Source organism: Lycium ferocissimum, chromosome 2 (genome assembly GCF_029784015.1).
Source record: "Lycium ferocissimum isolate CSIRO_LF1 chromosome 2, AGI_CSIRO_Lferr_CH_V1, whole genome shotgun sequence".
NCBI lineage: Eukaryota > Viridiplantae > Streptophyta > Magnoliopsida > Solanales > Solanaceae > Lycium > Lycium ferocissimum.
Genome location: NC_081343.1, coordinates 38,948,602 through 38,958,504, shown reverse-complemented (window position 1 = coordinate 38,958,504; position 9,903 = coordinate 38,948,602). Strand labels below are relative to the sequence as shown.

General features: G+C 37.3%; 1 long non-coding RNA gene across 1 annotated transcript; it reads right to left on the bottom strand.

Annotated features, from left to right (window-relative positions):
* Positions 1 to 213: 213 nt before the first annotated feature.
* Positions 214 to 4,338, bottom strand: LOC132036665 (uncharacterized). Its single transcript, XR_009409641.1, has 3 exons — positions 3,829 to 4,338; positions 2,949 to 3,723; positions 214 to 2,065 (listed from the first exon to the last, which is right to left on the bottom strand). It is a non-coding gene; the product is annotated as an uncharacterized LOC132036665 (long non-coding RNA).
* Between the last annotated feature and the right edge of the window lie 5,565 nt (positions 4,339 to 9,903).

The window sequence follows — 9,903 nt, the reverse complement described above, 5'->3', positions numbered from 1 at the left end:
TGGTCTTTAATTTTTATCCTTCGCCTATAATATCCCGAGATACTGAATTCGAACGCCGGCACAGTAAAAAAATAAAAAAATTCACAAGGCAAATTTTGTAGCAAAGTATGTCTATTCGGGCAAAAGTCTGCCTTATAAGGCAGAGGTTTGCCTTGCAAAGTTTTTTTTTTTTTTTGCTTTAAGGCTGAACTCTGCCTCATAAGGCAGCCCAATAGGCATACTTTGCTACCAAACTCTGCCTTGCGATTTTTTAAAATTTTTTTTGAATGATTGGGGGCTCGAACCCGGAATTCATGAATTTTTAGGCAAAGAGCAAAAAATAAAGACCACCAATTTGAGGGGAAAAAATTAAAGACCGCCACCAACGAAGGACAATCGTGCAAATTGCCCACGTGTGTTTCTCCGAGATCCACGGTCTTTACCCGGTCCAAAAATAGTGACCCTACAGTAGTATCCATGAACCTAAAGCAAATGGGCAAATTTCTCTTCCATATATATGTAGCACTAGATGAACCATGACCCGTGCTCACCAGTAGGTCATGATCTCCAAGACCCGAAATTACATATTGGAGAGAAATAAACGCAACTGGAGACGAACAGACTGCTTTCAGAGGAACTTTGCCATGCGTCTTCTTTTCCTTAGTCGTATGATAACATTCCAAATGAAGAAGCTGAGTGCATATACATGGGAGAAACCAAAAGCATTTGCTTTACGCATTCTAAAAATTTCAACAATACATGTTTGGGTGGCAATTTTTTGCACTTAATTCTCCCAATTAAAGGAACTTGTGGGTATTAAGAATTGCAGGCTGCATTACAGAAAAAGAACTTTAAGATACCAAATTTTATAAGTCAACACATAGAACCATTTCCCAAGCGGTCCTAAAACATCATACAATACAGTAACATATATAAGCTACCATCTTCGTTGTAACCTTGTAGGCATATCCTTCATTCATTAATATATCTCCTATGTTAGAAATTTGTACATAGTAAAGAATGTTAAAAACATTTCTAACTGGAAAGATGCTACATTAGTCCAAAGTAGGAAAGAGAGGAACAGTAGGGGCAAAATTGAATATTAATAGCCATTAAAAGAAGTATAAAATCTAGATAGTTAAGCTGTAGAAAAGGTGATGCCAAAAAATGAGGTAAATAATCTTGAATATAAAATCTACATACCATCGAAATTCTTTTTGAAATTTCATCTCACCAAAATTCTAGTAGTGACAAAGCAATAAGCAACTCAAATATTTATAGCTCTGAACATAACTAATGATCTGTGTCACATAAATTCCAAAAGATAAAAGCAGGAGATATGCCTATGTGATTATGTTCCAGAAATTACATACAGGAAAATGGTTGCTATCGATATAAATTGTGCCATCGATATATATAGTGTTGCTATTTTGGGTCAGGCGGAAATCAAACCTATTCCTTTATTAGCAAGCAACATTTCTATCAAGTATTATAAATCAAACACATAAAACTCTTTACATAAAATTAATATCAACTTAGTCTACCATATATGCCCAATGATAATGGTCCGACTTCTAAATGCCTAATACCTGTGAAGCTATGAATAAGAATACAATCATAGTTGATACTCTAGCAAAGTCGAGAGAGGACTAAAAGGGAAATCGGGAAAACGAAATGTCCATGTAACAGAGATCATTAAGAGGCCTGGGGGGAGAGAGAGAGAGAAAATCTAAGGATAAGTTGATTTCGCAAAGGAACTTATATAAGCCTCTCCTTAGTCCTTACACATGAATGACATTCAATAGTATAATCTGCTTGCACAGGGAATAAGAATTAGCAGAAATCATAAACTCAAATACATAAAGCAAATCCCATGCCTGCTAAATGGTCTGGAATAGCCAAAGGCAAGAAAAAGAGAAACTTCGATAGAAAGCCGCTAGTGCATAACTTCCATGCTTTGAGGAACTTCCATGAAAAAACTCTAGTGCATAGCTATTGCACTTAAGTTCTAGATGATGAGAAGATAGAACAGATGACCTCATTGAACTTCACACAGCTAGCTTCAATTTCTAATCCTACCTTGGGTCTATTGTGCAAGGCAGCGGGGAGATTGACGAGGATGTCACACATCGTATTGGGGCTGGGTGGATGAAATGGAGGCTTGCTTCCGGAGTGCTATGTGACAAGAAGGTGCCACCAAAACTTAAGGGCAAGTTCTACAAAGCGGTGGTTAGACCGACTATGTTGTATGGGGCGGAGTGCTGGCCAGTTAAGATCTCTCACGTTCAAAAGATGAAAGTAGCCGAGATGAGAATGTTGAGATGGATGCGTGGCCACACCAGAGCGACAGGATTAGGAATGAGGATATTCGGGATAAGGTGGGGGTGGCCTCGGTGGAAGACAAGTTGCGAGAAGCGAGATTGAGATGGTTTGGGCATGTGAAGAGAGAGACACGGATGCCCCGTGCGGAGGTGTGAGAGGTTGGCCATGGATGGTTTCGGACGAGGTAGGGGTAGGCAGAAGAAGTATTGGGGGGAGGTAATTAGACACGACATGGCACAATTACAACTGCATCGAGGACATGACCTTAGATAGGAGGGTTTGGAGGACCCAAATTAGGGTAGAAGGCTAGTAGATAGTCCCGTTACCCGTTCTTATTAGTAATCGCATCGCAATATAATTTCTTATGCTCCAATTTATGCTATTATCTACTATTTCGTGCTTTCATTACCCCGGTACCCGTGCCGATTGCATTATTTTATTTTATATTATTGCTTTGACATGTCGCTTTGAATTTCTTAGCATTATCCGACTTGTTTATGCTTTTATGCTTTTCTTGAGCCGAGGGTCTTTCGGAAATGTACCGTCCTACCTTGGTAGGAGTAAGGTCTGCGTACACTCTACCCTCCCCAGACCCTACGATGTGGGATTATACTGGGTTGTTGTTGTTGTTGTTGTTGTTATCATACTTGCTCTTAATCAGATTCAGAAAAAATTTCAACACCAAACTCTTTAGGTTCAATTGAAATCTAATCCTTTATCCCACTTTTCTTAATCAGTTCAAGAATATTTTTTGACAACATAACTCATCAGATCCCAATAGAAATTTGTAGTGGAACTTCTAAACCTGAACAGGTAAGGACGGTAGAGCAACTCCTAAAGCTTTTCTCAAACGTCAAAAAACAATCTATTAAAACTCTATAAAACTTTTAAAAATGCATCTTTGGACTACTTGAATATCTGAAAATTGTCCCTGCTACATCTAAAGTAATGATAAATTCACACTATCAAAAAATATGAAGATATCTCTGGTTTATTTTCATAAAGTAGAATTGTCAACAATGAGACACATTCACACTGAAACACAAATCTAAAACTAATCATGTTTGTAAAACATAGAAACTTAACTGTCACAAAATAGTAGTACGATCAATCAGAATTTTTTTTCTAAGCAAAAAATGCAATAAAAAAATCGACACGGATTAAAAATAATAGAACCATATCCGTCGGAAAACAAACAACATTACGCGCTAAATGCATAATAAACGTACTTCTATTTTAAATATATGATGATATATAATTAATCAATAGAATTAAGCTCGGTGTACGGTGTACCTGCAATATAACATATAGTAATATCTTTGGAAAATGGGTAGATTTTTGGAATATGAAGCTTTCTCTGCTCCTTTGCTGCATCTCATGTTTGCAATTCCTTCCCTTTCTTCTCAAAGTAAACGCAAAGGCCTACACATAAAAATTAACAAATTGAGAAAACACCAATATCAAGAACAAAGCGGAAGAAACACTAAATTTCAATAACAAAGAATTAAAAAAAAATGGAATAGAAACCCTTGATTAGGGACGACGGAGAGGAGGAACAAAAGGATCAGCTGCAACAACATCCAACCAAGTCTAGATTCAGTGCATGCAACACTATTACTGCAACAGGGTTGAACCAAAATTGAATGAAAAATCAAACCAATCAAATGGAAAATCGATAAAAGAAGACCTAAAATCAAAAGAAAAAAATAAAATAAAATCAGAAGCGAGAGACAAAACAGAAAATAAATAGAAAACCAAAAGTGAGAGTAGAAACAAGACCAAATGAAATTAAATTCATAAGAGATAACAGAGAGAGTAAAAAAGTGAGAGAAAGAAAGGGTGGAGCATTGAAGAAGGAGAACTAAAACGTTAGTGAAGTGTAAAGTGGAGGGCTGGAAGCAAATGGTTCAAAAAACATAGACACGTGTTTTCCAAGAAAGGCAAAAGTAAAGGGATGCATTTTGAATGTAACACACGTGTAAAGGCAATTGGCAAACTACAGTATTCGTCCAGTACAACACACTTAGCTCTGTGTACAATTATTAATTATTGTGTTCGTACCTTTCAAGTGTCATTTCTATCATATAGTAAAATGAGTTCAATTTTCATATATACATGTAAATTATACCATCAGATCCCTTCCAGTTTGCGTGGATTGCCCTTCATACGGATTGGTCTTTAATTTTGCCCTTCAAATCGTTGGTCTTTAATTTTGCCCCTCCAATTGATGGTCTTTAATTTTTTCCGCTGCTTCTCTTTTTATGAAAATTTGTTAGCCAAAGTACCCTTATTTGCTGGTCTACGAAATGAGAGATTCCGAGTTTGATCCTAAGCAGAGTTGAAATTTTTTTGAAAGGCAATAAAGTTAATTCGCAAAAGTTATATAGTAACTAATTCGATCGGCATAAGTTAATAGAAACTTTGCTTTGTCTAGCATAAGTTTTGTAGAAATGAAGTTATGCTAGATAACTTAATTTCTCCAGAACTTATGCCGGACAAAGCAAAGTTTCTATGTAACTTGCCTGAAAAGGTAAAGTAATTACGTCATACATAAGTAGGACAAATTCTTTTTTTTTTTTTTTTGATATTAGGAATATTTTCGGATAATTTGCGATTTGCACCCCTAACGTATACGCTCTGCTATGACTTACACCTTATCCTATCGTTTTTAGCGATTTGCACCATAGTCTCCTTAATTCCTTGCAAAATCTTAAAACCCCATTTTTTTTTTCAATAATTCACAAAGGGAAAAATAGTAAAACACAATTAATGTTTCTCTAAATATTATTTTTCTACATGAAAATCAAAGGGTGTTCTTCCGGCCTTCTATGCACAGTTTAGGTTTAAGCCCTAGTTCTTCTCTGCGCATCGGTAGCATATTGTAAGCAAATACAAACCCCAACAGTTGCAGGTTATCATATTTGAAAAACGATTCTCAACTTTGTTGCGAGATAGAAGACTCATGCATGGATATGGAGTCTTCCATGTATGAGATAACCTAGTTGACTTACAATAGGTTTTCCTATCTTAAGTGTATATGCAGTTGTATACGTGATATACAAGGTGTATTAGGAGTGTATTTCCTAGTTGTTTACTACTTAGGACTCTACAATTACTATGTGTATAAATAGAGCTAATCGTACATGATCAATTCATCAATAATACTCAACCTTCTCTCATCTCTACGGCTGTGTAATTCTACATGGTATCAGAGCATCAAACACACACAACTACGCTGCAAAAATCTGTTATCAGTAAACACAACAATGGCCTCAAACTCTGCCTCCTCTTCCTTGTCCCTTTCCGCTTCCTCACTGCATCACCTTATGGCTGCTTGCCCTATCAAGCTAAAGCCTACCAACTACCTTATTTGGAGAACTCAAATCATGCAGTTGATGCAAGTCATGAAAATGACAAAAATAGTCCAAGAAAACAAGCCTGAGACAGGTTCATCTGAGGAAAAATATGATACTGGAAAGGCTGCTGATGAAAAGGAGAAGCAGAAGATCTCTGAGAGCAGTTGGAATGAACAAGATGTTCTTGTGAGGACTTGGATATCAGGAACAATGACTGAGGAAAGTACGTACCTCATTGTTGGATGCAACACTGCCAAAGAGATGTGGGAGTTCTTGGAGGAAGCCTACCTTCAAGCAACAAAGGATAAAGAGTTCCAACTTAAGCAACAACTGCAAAACATTTAGTTAGGGACAAAGAAACTTGATGAGTATTTGAAAGAATTCAAGGGCATATGTGATGGCCTTCTTTGCTATACACAAGCCAGTCGATGAAGATAGCAAAGTCATTAACTTTGTTGGAGGTCTAGGTTCAAAGTATAAGACCTTTAGGACTATCATGTTGGGCAAAGCTCCATATCCCACACTGAATGAATTTGTCAACTCTCTTAGAGGTTTTGACATGAGGGAAGAAGAGGAGGAGATGCCACAACGGAACTACAATATGGCTTTTACTACACAAAGAGGTAGGGGAAGAGAAAACTATAATCAGAGAAGAGGAAACTCCAACTACAATTCAAGAGGAAAGGGTTTCAGACCTGCAGGACAAGCTACCACAAACCAAAACACTCATAATAACCAAGGAATACAGGGTTCAAATAATGGAAAAGGAAGAACTAGTACTGAGGCCTGTCAAATTTGTGGAAGAAACAATCATTTAGCCTTGAAGTGCTTTTACGGATGGGACTACTCTTATCGAGTCGAAGAAGATCTTCTCGAGCCTTAGCTACTCGCCGTCAACCTGCAAAATCCTACAAGTGAAGATGAAGCCATGTATATGGACTCAGGTGCCACTACACACATAACAAATACAACAGGTAATCTGTCTGATCTCCCAGCTTATAAAGGAACTGATAAAATAATTATTGGGAATGGTGCACAGTTAGATATTACACATGTTGGCAATACAAAGAAATCAGGATTGCATAGTAAGGATATACTTGTGGTTCCGAACATTGCAAAGAAGCTTCTATCAGTTAGTAAAATTGCAAAGGATAATTATGCAAAACTTGAGTTTGATGAGTTTGGTTTTTTTGTTAAGGACAAGAAGTCAGGGACGCTATTGGCCAAGGGACCTAATACAAAAGGACTATATCAACTGGAAGATAACAACCTCTATGCCTTAGCAACAACACAGGATTGGAAAAAGTCAAAGAGTATTTGGCACTCTAGATTAGGTCATCTTAGTTTGAAGTCTTTAAAATTATTGAGTAGTAGTAAGAATATTGATGTTAGAAGTTGGAACAAAGTGCCTACTGTCTGTACTAGTTGTCAGTTAGGGAAAAGTTGTAAACTTCCTTTTGATTCAAGAAATAAAATTGAGAAGTTTCCTTTACATAAGATACATTGTGATCTCTCGGGTCCAACACCAGTTGTGTCCTCTCAATATATGAATTACTATGTGGTTTTTGTGGATGGTCATACAAGATATACATGTTTTTATCCCTTAAGAATGAAATCTGAGTTTTATGAAGTGTTTCTTAAATTCCAAAAGATGGTTGAAAAACAGTTTTCTAACACTATTAAGATATTCCAATGTGATGGAGGTGGTGAATTCATTCAGGCTGAGTTTGTCAAGCACTTGGAAAACTGTGGTATTATCAGGCATATATCTTGTCCAGACACCCCAGAACAAAATGGCATATCTGAAAGAAAACACAGACATATAGTAGAGACTGGATTGACACTTTTGTTTCATGCTAGATTGCCTCAGTTTCTGTGGGTTGAAGCCTTTTTGACAGCTGTGTTTTTGATAAATAGGATGCCATCTTCAGTTCTAAAGAATGAAGTTCCTTTTGTGAAGTTGCATGGTGTTGAACCAGACTATAACAGCCTAAAAGTCTTTGGTTGTAGGTGTTATCCTTATATAAAGGGATAAAACAAATTTTCACCTAAAACATACCCTTGTGTGTTCATTGGCTATAGCAGTCTACACAAGGGATATAGATGTTATCATCTACAGACTAGGAAAGTTTATGTGTCTAGACATGTTATTTTTGATGAGCCCTATGTTCAAACAGATCAATTAAGTGCCACAGTGTCCTCACCTCACCTAGCTACTTTCCATGAGTTCTTTTCTAATATGCAGGAACGGGCTGAGCTTTGTGTGACAGTAACATCTCAGGGGAAGTGTTGTTAGAATCTAATAAAAATGCTGAGACAAGAGATGATGTGAACCTTGTGGAAGAACTGTAGAAGATTAACACAAACACTGAGTTTGTGCATGAGCCTGTTCAAGCTGCTGCCCATGATGTGGAAGGAAATGTGACACAAGATGATGATCCTAACAGCAGTGAAGATGAACCAAAAAGTGTCACAAGTGATGATAATGTTCATGCAGGTGATGTGCATACAGGTGGTGATAATGCTCATACACAAGAAGATGGTGGAACTCAAGATCCTAACAGTGTTGCAGTAAAGGATCCACAAGGAATACAATTGGAAGTTGACCTGTCAAAATCATTTAATGTCATTGGAGATAGTGACAATATACCTATACAAGTCCCGTCAGATCCAAGTGAAGCTGCTTAAACAGGTGAATTAGAAGCAGCAGAAGGACATTACATGATGACTAGACACAAGGCAAAGAAAATGCCCATGACTCACACTGCATTGACTGATGAAAAGATAGATGTGGAGCCAAAAAGTGTGAAACAAGCACTTGGTAGTCCCCACTGGTATGCAGCTATGCAAGAGGAGATTGATGAACTAAACAAAAATCAGACTTGGATTCTTGTTAGATATAAAGCTGGTTGGTTGCCAAGGGATACTCACAACTTGAAGGCATTGATTTTGAAGAAACATTTAGTCCAGTAGTGAAAGCTACAACTATAAGGGTGGTTCTGTCTGTTGCTATAAGCTTGCACTGGTCTATAAGGTAATTGGATTTTAAGAATGCTTTTCTACATGGATTTCTTCAAGAAGAAGTGTATACGAGTCAGCCACCAGGGTTCATTGATCCAAGATATCCAGATCATGTATGTCTCCTCAAGAAGGTATTGTATGGGCTCAAACAAGAACCTAGAGCCTGGTTTGACAGGTTTAGTATTTACTTACTACACTTTGGTTTTCAATGCAGCAAAGCAGACTCATCATTAGTTGTCCTTAAGAATAGAAGAGGTATTATCTTACTTCTTCTATATGTGGATGACATTATTATCACTGGAAGCTCAGATGAGTTCATTAGTGATATAATTTCTGGCCTTGCAAAAAAGTTTGCTATGAAAGATCTTGGATCCTGACACTTCTTCTTAGGAATTGAAGTACAATATTTCAAAGGAGGGATCCATCTGAGTGAGGGGAAGTATCTTTGCAGAATTTCTGAAGAAGACTAATATGACACTTGCAAAACCAGTTGGCACACCTTTGGCATAGAAACATGGTCTACAACTAGCAACAGGAAACACGTACTGATGCATTATTGCATAGGAGTATTGTAGGATGTCTCCAATATCTGTGTCTAACTAGGCCTGATATATCACAAGCAGTTAATCTAGTTAGCCAGTTTATGCAGACTCCAAACACTAAATATTTTCAGGGTGTAAAGAGGATTCTTAGATATGTGAGAGGGACATCAAACTATGGTCTGAGGTTGCTAGCTAGATCACCACTTAGATTGTATGGATTCTCAGATGCAGATTGGGGAGGTTGTGCAATAACAAGGAGGTCAACCACAGGTTACTCAATATATCTAGGTGCAAATTGCATCTCTTGGGCCTCTAGAAAGCAGCATACAGTGTCAAGGTCCATTGCTGAAGCAGAATATAGAGCACTGGCCTCAACAACAGCTGAAATGACTTGGATAATATACATTCTTAATGATATAGGAGTGTACTTGAAGTCAGCACCAACACTATTTTGTGACAACATCAGTGCATTATTTTTACATCTCGGAAATGTCGGATTTGTTGCCTTATGAGTAGGCTAACGTGAGCTTAAGGTGATTATGAAACCCTTACGAGATTAAGAAAATTATTAGATAGCTTAAGGTGCATACTATAAGATTTCGAAGTCATATGAATATGTGGAACTTAGTTTGTTGAAGGAAGTGAAATGTAAGTCGTGTTCGGAAAGGTTCCCGCTATAATTG